At 45.7% G+C, this 12420-nt stretch overlaps 1 long non-coding RNA gene across 2 annotated transcripts in view; it reads right to left on the bottom strand.

Annotated features, from left to right (window-relative positions):
- Positions 1–5814, bottom strand: part of LOC107182608 — an 8492-nt gene extending 2678 nt beyond the window's left edge. The window contains exons 1-2 of one of the 2 annotated variants that reach the window (XR_001513335.1): positions 5738–5808; positions 4674–5158 (exon numbers count right to left, since the gene is read on the bottom strand). This is a non-coding gene — a long non-coding RNA (uncharacterized LOC107182608). Of the gene's footprint in view, positions 1–4673; positions 5159–5737 lie in introns of both variants that reach the window. The other variant, XR_001513337.1, reaches the window with a different exon arrangement.
- Between the last annotated feature and the right edge of the window lie 6606 nt (positions 5815–12420).

Genomic DNA, 12420 nt, shown 5'->3' with positions numbered 1-12420 from the left:
AATGAATTAATCAAATAGGTTTTCAATATCTTGCTCTCTCTTTTCTTCTGACACCTCCATAATTCAGATGTTGGTATGCTTGCAGTTGTCCCAGAGGCTCCTTACATGATCTTCATAGTTTAGATGATTTCTTTTTTGCTCTTCTGGTTGTTTTTTGCTTCCTCATATTTCAAATCATTGATTTGATTCTCAGAATCCTCTACTGTTGAATACCTGTATATTATTTTTTATTTCAGTCAATGTATGCTTAATTTCTGACTGGTCTTTTTCTATGTGTTTGGCATTCTCACTAAGATCCTTGAAAGTCTCACTAAGTTCCTTAGAGGTTTCTAGAAGATCTTGAGTAACCCTATAACTGTGGTTTTGAACTCTATATCCAGTAGTTTGCTTTCTTCCATTTCTTTCATTTGTGAAATGTTTCTTTGTCTCTGCATTTTGGCTGCTTCCCTGTGTTTGTTTGTTATGTATTGGGTAGAGCTGCTATGTCTCCTTGAGTTGATAGAGTAGCCTTGTGTAGGAGGTGTTCTATAGGGCCCAGTGGCCCAGCCTCCCCAGTCACTTGAGCTGGGTTCTGTATTTTAGTTGTAATTTTGATGTGGTTTTGGGAGGTGGCGAGTACAGGCATTTACCTATGCCACCATCTTGGTTCCTATTTCCATTAATTCTTAGTGTGTGACATTTCTCAAAATTTTTAAGCCCCCAGTGTTTTAGACATAGGATTAAAAATTAAATTCACTCCAGATCCCACTCTTCTTAATACTGTGGGGGCCCTCTTCAGTTGGAGCTATGAAATATTCAACTTTGGATGCATATTTAAGAACCAATCACTCAGTTTATCAGCCAGCTACAGTGACCAAGTAGCTAGACTTGCCCTGTCTTTCAACTACTAGATGTTTGACAGTGAAGAATTAAATGTTAAGCTACTAAACTTCTTGGTTAAAACTATTTCCACTTACCCAGAATTTGGGGAGAATGATAATGTTTGTTACTGCCTGAATCACCTCAAACAAATATAAACCTTTCCAGTCATTCGTAAGTCAAAAGTATTTAAAGACCTATGTTGTATGATAATAAAAAATAAATAATTCCAAAATTATCTTAGTACAATTAATTTCCAGATTTATAGAGATTTTGTTAGATAGGACAAGGATCTCAAGGTCTGGGCTGTTCTAAAGGTTATTTCTTGCTAAATGTTAAAGTATGGCCCAGTATTTTTCAGATGCAGCAGTAAACAGGATTAGCTAACAAGGAACTCAACGGAATGAAAGTAGCCAACTGCAAAGAGGATATCAACATACTAGAGGCCCAGTACATGAAATTTGTGCACAGTGGCGGGGGGCCGTCGCTCAGCCCGGCCTGCACTCTCACAATCCAGGACCCCTCGAGGGATGTCCGGCAGTCAGACATCCCTCTCGCAGTCCAGGACTCCTCAGTATCCTCTAGCAATCCGGGACCCCTCGGGTGACGTTGGGTCTAAACTGGCAACCGGACATCCCTCTCACAATCTGGCCAGTGACCATACTTTTCATATAGGTGAAAGGCATCTTGCTGTTGTATGGGCAGGTATATATTTTTTTGCCCCGATTATATAAAGTAGTACATAACATGATCCTTCTGAGGCAGTAGTACCATTTTCCCCATCTTATGGGTGGAAAAACTGAAGCAGAGAGAAGTTAAGTAATTGGCTTTGTCACACAGTTACTAAGTGTCAGAATAGGACTGACGACAAAATGTACAAGCCAGAGTTTACTAGAGGCCCAGTACATGAAATTTGTGCACAGTGGCGGGGGGCCGTCGCTCAGCCCGGCCTGCACTCTCACAATCCAGGACCCCTCGAGGGATGTCCGGCAGTCAGACATCCCTCTCGCAATCTGGAACCCCTCGTGGGATGTCCGACGGCCAGTTTAGGCCTGAAACCAGCAGTCAGACATCCCTCTTGCAATCCGAGTAGCCTTGCCAGGTTTTTATTTTTAAATCTAAGAGACTGTTCCCAATATACAGGAGTGCATGTTCACCCCCATGTAGAATAAACAGGATGTGGACAGTTTGGAGGTTCTTCTGATGAATCAGCATTAAGCAGCCACAGATCTCTTTTTCAAATACTGCAGAAGCCACCTTCCTTGTTTAACTGTGTGTGGGATGTAGCAGTTTATAAGCTATGACACAGTCACTCGCAATCTGGGACCCTTTGGGGGATGTAGCAGTGCGCCAAGTGACCGGCGGCCAGGGAGGAGCCTAAACTGGTGCCGGGCACTGTGCCGCTCACACTTATCCTGGCCCACTGTGCCTGCTGCCACTGCTTGGTAGTGCTGCTGTGGAGGCAGGAGAGGTTCCCTCCGCTGCAGCTGCACTTGCCAGCCATGAACCCAGCTTCTGGCTGACCAGTGCTCCCCCTGTGGGAGCACACTGACCACCAAGGGTCAGCTCCTGTGTTGAGTGTTTGCCCCCTGATGGTCAGTGAGCAAAACAGCGACTGGTTGACTGGTTGTTCTGGTTGTTACATTGTAACAGTCGCTTAGGCTTTTATATATATAGATAATTGACCAAATAGTGCATATAATTAATGGCTAAGCTTCCCTTAGCAAGGCAGGGCTTTGGATATGAATCTCCTGTCTCTCCTTTATTTGCTGCAAGTAAATAAAACTACCTTGTAACAACCACATCTCACTGTTTAATGGAGTACCCCAAGCAGTGATATATGATTTCTTTATATCATTGTCTTGTGAATCGTGCATAAAAGGGTTTTTTAATATGTGGCATTGAAATATGAAGTCATTCCTTAATACTAAATTTACAAATTCCCTTAAAAAAAAGGATTGTTTACTTAAAGATTCAAAGTCATACTCGAATGAGTTGTGTATATTTTATAGCCTTTGCTACAGTTCCCCCTGAGTATTTAAATGACCAGCTGGACCCAAAATGCAGCTGGGTGACCTCCTAATAGCCTCACGGCCATCAAAGCGAAACTTCTTTCTGGGTGAAGGAGCCTGGACTGTGATTGCATGCAGTTGGTTGTGCTGAGCTTCCCAGGCTACAACAGAATAACTCAGGAAGACACACTCAGCATTTTGATCATACTTTTTCAGCTGGGATGGGGGAGGAAGAAGAATCAACTTCCTGCTTGCTTTAAAGTGTGAGAACAGAAGATTCAACCACATGAACTTGTAGCTCTGCCTCTCTCAGTGGCCTTCCTGTCCTCTTTCAAGTAGGTACTGAGCCCTGGGCCTCCCAAGTAGATCTGGGAACTTGCTTGGACACCTTACTTCATTGCTTGAACCACACTTGTAGATTTTTGCCCACCCTTCTTCAAGTTGCTCTTGTTTTTGTATCTGAAAGTACTCATCTGCCCCTGCCTATTCGCTTGTGCCAGGTGCAGCATCCTGGGTTTACTACCAAAAGAGACTTCACAGATGCTAAAAGTTGGTGTTGCGACTTGGCACTTGGGCTGAGGGGTCTGAGATTTCCAGGTATTCAGCAGGTCCCGTTATCACTGGTGAATTACTTTCCAGCCCATTGTAACAGCCTTCCTCCTGGACCCACTCCAGAACAAATGGCCTGAGGACTTTGTTAGCCTCCTTTTCAATGGCAAAGTGTCCTTGTAGGGTCTTCTCCCAGCATCTGACCCTGGAGCCACCCTCTGTAGATGATGTTACCATCTAAGCTTATCTGTTAAGCTTTCTTAACCTTCCTGTTTGCACCTCCAATCAGTGAAATGCAGTGCCAAGGAAACCGGAAATGACTGACAATGTTTACAACAATAGAACCATTAAGTTAATGACTTTTTTAAAGGGAGCTGCTTAGGCATGATGGCAAAATAATACTTGAAATACCAGAAATATCAAAGTGCAAGCATCCATCCATTATGAATCTAAAGCAAACTGTAATAGGAAACAGTTTGCTAATCTAACTGCAACCCTCCCCTTCCCCGCCATGAAATAGCCTAGAAATGCACTATAAACAGTATAAATGTGATAAATCACTTTCAGACTTTCAATCTGAAAAGTTAAGTGGCAGGGGGTGCTGTCGTACTTGGGCTAGTCAATATTAGTTTCAGTTGTATTTAATACTTGAAACAACTCTTGCTTCTGATGAAAACAGGCAGGGATGGAGTAAAACACACACACACACACACACACACACACACACACACACACACACTCTTGTCTGGGGACTTCAGGGAGAACTTAGGGGAGAGGTCATTTGCCTGGACCTGAGCAACCCATGTAAAGAGCTAAGCTGCCCTTCTACCCTTCTCTCTGTCCATGGTGGGAGGAAAAGACCCACTTTTCTGCTCCGGAAATCAGAGTAAAACCTCAATCCATGTGAGTCATTAGTCAAGCCCCAGGGTCAGCCAGTGCAATGATTAAATGGCCATTATAGTCCCCCGATAGAATTAAACAATAATGTTTCCAATTTTATCATACCCCAACCCCAACTAAAAATTTCCCAAGCTCTTGAGTTCACTTGAGAAAGAAATGAATGTGCTCCTAACCAGTATTAATAAAATTTGAAAACAGCTGAGTTTGCCTAGTTGACTTCTGTTTTTTCCTTTCCTTGAACTGCTCCGAGATACAATTTTAATTGGCAGACATAATTGCTTTTGTGAGTAAGGTCATTCCCAAGTCAAATAAAGGAACTGAGTCAGCATTGAAAACATATATTTGACCACTCACCTACAGATGTTTGTCATCCAGCAAGTGGAGATGGCAGGGGTTAGCTAAGGGCATGGGGCTAGGAAGTGACCAGAGCTTGCAGCTGCCACTCAGGCGACCCTTTGGCCTCCACTGGAGCCATCAGCCAATGGCGTGGCTGAAGTGGTACTGGGCACTGGGGCTGCCCTCATCAGTTTTAGGACTCACAGGTTAGGATGGCTGGTCAGTATACAGAGTCTGTGTGTCAGCCGAAGTCCAGCCCGTCACTTCCGGTAGCTCTCCCTGCAGAGCGAGGCGCTATGTCTGTTCCTCCCTTTCCTAGCCCTGTCCACAAGCTGGTGGGGATAAAGTGGCCCCATGGCTGAGAGGAGGTTTATGTTGGCACAGGACACTAGAGCATCTAAACCAGTCCTCCCCTGGGGCCTGTAGAATTGCCAGAGATGGCCATACTTAGGAGCAGGACATGGATTTTTCCTGGGGTGAAAATCATTTCTCTTCCCTTTTGACTGTTGAGAAATAAAAATAAAATTAATTTAAAAAGCATTCAATCATGCTAAGAGTTTTGTTGTTCTTTGGGGGCGTGGCGTGTTTATTTTCAGCCAACCCTCTCTCTCTTTTTTTTTTTTTTTGCAAAATAGCCCCCTTTGCTATCCTTAGGCAACAACATGTAACTTTTTGTTGTTTGTAGAACATGAAAAATGTCTTGTTTTCCTTTATTACATCTGTGTTTGTGATGTTCTTTATTAGAGCAAGAGATAGCATCTGCTTTTATTGCTTCCAAAATCTGTCTATTTAACATATGCCAAACTCCACGCTGTTTGAAAGGAAGTCCTATTTTTAAAACATTATCTTCATCTTAGTATTTCTGGCTTACTGTTCCCATAATCTTTCCAAGGCAGGAATGGATCCTTTTTGGTAATGTCTGGTCTTAGTCATGGGGAAAGTGACTTCTAAGTTCTGGGACATTTTTCCTTAATGTTCCCCTTATCTGTGTGTATGTAAGGACTGCTTTAGTTAGCCTCCCAGGTCACTCTGGGGGTTGCTCATAACTCTCTTCAGTTTCACACCCCTACTGGCTCCCATACCTTATGAATGTCTCTGTAATGTTCTGTGTCAGACCTTCAGTTAGGCTGCTTTCTCTGCTTCCAAGCTGCTGGTTACCACGTCCAAATGACCTTTTTTAAAAATATGTTTTTATTTTATTTCAGAGAGAGGAAGGGAGAGGGAGAGAGAGATAGGAACATCAATGATGAGAGAGAATCATTGATTGGCTGCCTCCTGCACGCCCCCTACTGGGGATCGAGCCCCCAACCCAGGCATGTGCCCTGATTGGGAATCAAACTGTGACCTCCTGGTTCATAGATTGACGCTCAACCACTGAGCCACCTGGCCAGGCCCAAATGATCTTAATCACACAATATTAATTAATCTCTCCAAACCATCCCTCTGGGCATCTGGGTTTTGCCCAGAGGTGAGGCTTCTTGATGGCATAGCCCAAAGACTGCCCTGGGGCCTCACAATTCTCCCTGTGCCCCTGGGGCTGCCTACTGGGGCCTGTGACAGGGGTGTTAACAGAAAGGGCTTCCATGCCAGGAGTAAAAACCTGTCTCCCTTGGTGATTGTTTTGGGCATGTGACTTCACAGGAGGAGAATCTGCTTACTCCAAACAAACATGGTCAGGATGCAAGTCAGATCTGGTGGTTGTTTTTCACATCCTCCTAATCTTCTGATTTTAAATACTTGTATTCACTGTCATTCCTTGCCGGGTGGCTCAGTTGGTTGGAGTGTTATCTCATGCACCAAAAGGTTGTGGGTTCAACTCCAGGTCAGAGCACATGCCTAGGTTGCAGGTTCCATCCCTGGTTAGGGTATGTATGGGAGGCAGCTGGTCGATGTTTCTCTCTCTCTCTCTCTCTCTCTCTCTCTCTCTCTCTCTCTCTCTCTCAAATTATATCCTTGGATGATGATATATATATTCAGGGTGTCCCAAAAATGAATACACACTTTCAATAATTACTCATTCTAATGGGTCAAATTTGAAAAGAAAGAAACATCAATTGAGCTATCAGCTAAACACTGTACATACATTTTTTGGGACACCCTATATATATTCACTATCAAATGATGTTCCAATTTCTTCCCAGGATCCAGCATAATGGTCTTTAATGTGAGCAAGACCAGCTGCAGAAATGTCAAACCGGGCTGCTGGCTTGGTGCCTGAGGGCCATGGGGGGCAGGGAGCAAAACTGAAGGGCTCCAATTCTCACGAACATATCACTGAGCGCTGCAACTTTTCTCCAACTGAAGCTACTTCCTATTCAGCTCCCTAACAGTTCACTTCCCTGTGTTCTTGAACTTGGGCCAAGGTTGTTTCTCAGTCTCTACCGTTCTTCCTCTATACTGCATCTAAGCAGAAATGTTTCTTTCAGTAGAGCAAGTTCCTTCAGTTCCATTATGAAGCAAGAGGTAGAGGGAATCAGAAGCCCTCACAGAGAGGGAGGTTCATTTATTAGTCATCTTGTGCGACTAGAACATCAGACACAAAAAAGCAAGGCCAGTTTAGCTTTTAGTTTCATTCTTTTCTGTGTTGCTCATGCTGAGCCTGAGAAAAGGTGTACTGAGGGATTTTAAGCCAGCTGCTTATAAGCATGTTTTTTTCCAAAGCATCATTGCCAACTATTTATATTACATTTGTATACATGAGAAGAAAATCTCTGCCCAGACCAAAAAACAACACCTCTCTGAAAACTCTCTGAGTCCTGCCCTCAGCAACTGCAAATTCACACATTTGCCCTCCCCCAGACTACAAGGACAGCTCTCGGGAGCATAGAGAAAACGTGTAAAGAAGCCCGACTGGCATGGCTCAGTGGCTGAGCATCAACCTATGAACCAGGAGGTCACATTCGATTCTCAGTCAGGGCACATGCCCGAGTTGTGGGCTCGATCACGAGTGTGGGGCATGCAGAAGGCAACTGATCAATGGTTCTCTTTCATCATTGATGTTTCTATCTATCTTTCCCTCTCCTTTCCTCTCTGAAATAAAAATATATATTTAAAAATAAAATAAAAATTGTTTACACCTTATTGTAGCCCTGCCACTCAGGTACCTACTTATGGATACACACACACACACACACACACACACACACACACGTACACACACATGCACTATCCTTCCTAACTTCCATCCCTCTAGCATGAACACAGCACCCACAATGCCTTACAATTGGAAACTTAAACTAATTTTCTTGAATGAGAAATCTGTGTAGGAACAATGTTTAACAAATGCCTTTTCATCGACAGTCTGTGTTGAAGCACGAGATTCTCCTTGCAGTAATATTTATACATGCGTCATTTGGAGCATAATAACCTGATTAAAATGGAATGACTTTCATAATGTTGTTAGGGACTTGGGGGTGGCTGGTCATTGCTTTTTCTGTTTGGATGATTTCCTTAGATAAAAAAGCTTTCTGACTCTTGGGAATTAGGGTACAGTGCACTTATCTCCTTTCAAGGTGTCTCAAATGCCTATGGGAATGAAAGCCTGGGTCCTACCAAGGGTAGAAGTAAAAGGAAGCCATGCTGAAAAGGATAGGATAGCACATCAGTCTGCTGGGAACCGTAGTCATGAATAATTTAAAACATTTTCCCCTTTCCATATTAATACCCTACATCTGCTTGGAATTTCACAGTTCCAAGTTCTTTCACATAAACTAGAGGCCTGATGCACAAAATTTGTGCACTGGGTGGGCGTCCCTCAGCCCAGCCTGCCCCTTCTCACAGTCTGGGAGCCCTCAAGGGATGTCCTACTGATGGCTTAGGGCCACTCCCAACAGGGAGCGGGCCTAAGCCACAGTCTGGCCGCAGCAGCTTGGAGCATGCCCCCCTAGGCGGGTCCATGGGTCCTCTGGAGGCCTTGTTCCCAGGGCAGGTGGCATGGCCTTCCTGCCCGCGAGCCCCTGGCGGGAGTGGCCTTGGAGCTGGGCGGCACTGCACTCCCGCCAGGGGCCTTGCTCCCAGGGCAGGAAGGCTCCCAGGGCAGGCTGTGTGATGTGCCTGCCAGCGAACGCCCGGCAGGAGTGGCCTCAGAGCTAGGCAGCGCCGGGGCTGGGGGCAGGCTCTGAGCCGTGCCACTGCTGCTCGGAGCCCGCCCCCAGCCCTGGTGTGTGGTGTGTGTCCACTGGGGCTGGGGGCGCGTGCTCTGAGCTGGTCCTGACGCAGCCTCCTGAGCTGGTCATGATGTCCTGGCCTAATTTGCATATTTCTCTCTTATTATATAGGATTACTGTGGCAGACAGTTTGCTGCTCATTAACAGCCCCCATCCTGATCTTGTTCCCATGGCAACAACCTAGCCTGGGGGATGAATCATGATTGGTCTAACTCAGTGGTCCTCAGCTTCTCTCTACAGTATAGTCAGTCACCTGAGGAACTTTTAAAAACATCCCAATGCCGGACCAATTATATCAATATCTCTAGGGGTGGAACTCAGGTATTGACATTGGAAACAAGAGCTCCTCCAGTGAATATAATGTGTCCAAACATGATGATGCTAGTCACTTTCACCGATTTTTGGACCAGTCAATTCTAGCCAGTGAGACGTAAAAGGAAGTTGGCTGGGGGCAGGGGATTCTGGGAAAGGTTTCCATAACCAGATTGAAGGAAAGAGAGACAGATAAGGAAAAACTCTTCCACTGCTTACTTGCTGATCAGTTTCCTCCCTTTCTGCATTTTAAAAACCCTGAGTGGTTGTGTGAGGAAGTGATGCTTGTTGCTGAGGCTACCATCTTGTGACAGTGGGAAGATAAGCTGGTGCATGAAATTCAAAAAGATGCAAAAGGTGGAAAGGGCCTGGGTCCTTGGTAACTTGATTCAGGGTGCTGAGGTCCCCGTCCAGCCCTGAAAAAATTGCACCGACTCCCTCCCTGGCAAATCCTGGTTGTCAGGTCTGGACCATCCAGGAGTTACTCAGGTCAATTAATGTGTAGACCTTCTTCACTGATGAGCTGAGGGCATAGTCAGATGCCCCATGAGAAGGGCAGCCATGGGGAGGCTGGCTGAAGAGTTACCAGCTATCCTGTGTAGGTTGTTGTTGGCAGCTCCGGGATATTTTATTGATTTGTTCAGTAGTTGAAACATCCTATATAATAAAAGCATAGTATGCAAATTGTCCCCTCAACTGGGAGTTCATCGGGGAGTTTGATGGGGGGGGCGGTCTGAGGGGCTGGGGGGGCGGGAAGGGAGGGAGTACCTTGCTGGCAGCCAGCAGCTGCTAGGGACCCTACCAGTGCATGAATTTCGTGCACTGGGTCTCTAGTATTAGTAATAAAGCTAAATGTGTTTCTCACCCCAGATTAGTATCTAAACCTGGCTGGAGTACCAACGGTGCTGCCAGGGGCTGCAAAGGGAGGCCAGGTAAGGGTGTGTTATAATGGAGAGATTCTGAGCTCTGGGTTCGAACACCAAAGCTGCTTCACCCTCACCAGCCCTTCAGGCAAATTACTTAACTTCTCTGAGTCTCAGATTCCTCATCTATAAAACTGATAACATGTCCAAATAATGACATATGTACAATGCCCAACTCAATGCATGGTACATAAGGATCCATTCCCTTCTCTTCCCTAAAGTAGAGCCTGACAGGGTTTTAGAAACTCATCGATGGGTCAATAATGTTGGTGGAGACATGGTAAGTGCCCAATAATTCCAGCAGAAATATGGGAGGAAGGGATTAGTCACCAAAGTATGGAAGAGCCTAAAACTGGCTCCCAGATGTCCCTGCAGGGAAAGCCTGGTTGGCCTTCCAAACAGCAGCACTAGTGTCCCCTCCATAGTCACCTTTATACTAGTAACGTCCTAGAAGATGAAGCCTTGTACCAAACCCTCCTCTATTCTCTTTCTTATCCCACCCCAATCAGCACTCAATAGATGTTAAGAAAACTGGGGGTTCCTGGTCAAGGGCACATGCCCGGGTTGCGGGCTTGATCCCCAGTAGGAGGCGTGCAGGAGGCAGCCAATCAATGATTCTCTCTCATCACTGATGTTTCTATCTCCCCCTTCCTCTCTGAAATCAATAAAAAATATTTTTAAAATGGGGGAAATGTGAAAAGTTTCTGGGAGACTGTCAGTTCTTTAAAGTCATAAAATGTAGCATCTGCCCTGGAGAGGGGATCCCTCAGGCCTCTGAAGGAGGGTTAGGGACCATTATGTTATTTACATCTGTAAATACAGGATTAACAGATGAAAGGATGTTTTTGTTCAGATGTGACAAGTCACCCTGGGCCTTACTGTCCTTTCCTCTGAAAACCAGGAAGGAACACAGACTTCCCAGAAAGTACAGAAACTGACATACAAAACCACTTGATTACTGGGAGAAAATTCAGACAGCTGCTACTAACAACAACAATATCCATGTTCATTAACATCTTCAACTTTGTCCTCAGAGCGTCATCCCAGGGGAATAGTGAATTATACTATAAAATAATGAATGGAAACTTAAGTCACTTCCTCCCACCCGGCCCGGCTTTTCCTCCTCTGGACTGCACAGTGCAGAAAGCTTCACCCTTCCAACTCCCACACAGTTTGGGGAAACCTATCCCCATGCCTCTGACTAGACTCCTAAAGTCAGCCTCATGCAGAACAAACTCTTCCCTCGGCCAACAACTGACCAGACACTGAACACATTCTGAGATCATTTCAGCCCATTTGAGCATCTCAGGATGTATACTCTACAGAGAAAGAACAAAACAAATTGGGGGGGGGGCACGTGTCTTTTCACAAAGCTCCTCCTGTTGCTACTGCGGATCTAAGGTTGCCCTAGCTGGTTTGGCTCAGTGGACTGAGCGTCAGACTGCGGACCCAAAGGTCCCAGGTTCGATTCCGGTCAAGGGCACATGCCTGGGTTCTGGAGGCAGCCAATCAATGATTCCCTCTGATCATTGATGTTTCTATCTCTCTCTTCCACTCCCTTCCTCTCTGAAATAAAAATATTTTCCAAAAAAAAAACCAACAAAAAACAAAAAACGGATGGGATGAAGCGAGGGGAAGCCCGGCCCTGAGGTCTTGTCGGCACTAGAGGAAGCTGACCAGGCAGCTCTTGGGAATTGCTGTAAATGGGATATGGTCAAATGTCCTGCAAACACCAGCCGTGGGGGTAGGAGGAGACTCCACATGAGCCGGGAGGAAAGCTAAGTGCATTCTAGGCCACTATACCAGAGCCTGAGACACACACGGGCAAAAACTGTTGCAAGATTGCAAGAGAAGCCTGACTACGCCTGTGTGCTTGGGAACTCAGAAGGAAAGTTCTGGAAGCTGCACATCAGAGAGAGAGAGAGAGAGAGAGAGAGAGAAGAAATATGAAACAGATTGGGGGAGGTAGAATAAGAGTCAATAACTTTCCACCTAACCCCACAGCACAGATTGCCATCAAGATAAAGTCATCATCGTCGACCTCAAATGGTCCCCCAAATTCTATGCTCTGCATGTCAATCCCCAGTCTCAAGTTCCAGTATGACTTTCAAACCTTCTCCGCTCTCCCGAGACCTCTGCTCCCCCTTCCCCCTCCCCCAATTCTCAACAGATGACCTTCACTCCTACTTCATAGAGGGCACTGGGAGTGCCTAGACCTTGGTTCCTGCTCAGCCATACTTAACCTCTCTCATCTCGGGGCCCTCCCTGGAGGAGGCAGGTGGCTACGCTCCAATTCCGCCAGCAGCGCTTTCCCACCGCTCAGACCTGCCCTGACCGGGTGGCTCTGGGCCGGCATCACGCCCT

The sequence above is a fragment of the Myotis davidii genome, unplaced genomic scaffold, assembly GCF_000327345.1.
Source record: "Myotis davidii unplaced genomic scaffold, ASM32734v1 scaffold411, whole genome shotgun sequence".
Taxonomy (NCBI): domain Eukaryota; kingdom Metazoa; phylum Chordata; class Mammalia; order Chiroptera; family Vespertilionidae; genus Myotis; species Myotis davidii.
This window is presented reverse-complemented; position numbering and strand designations above follow the sequence as displayed.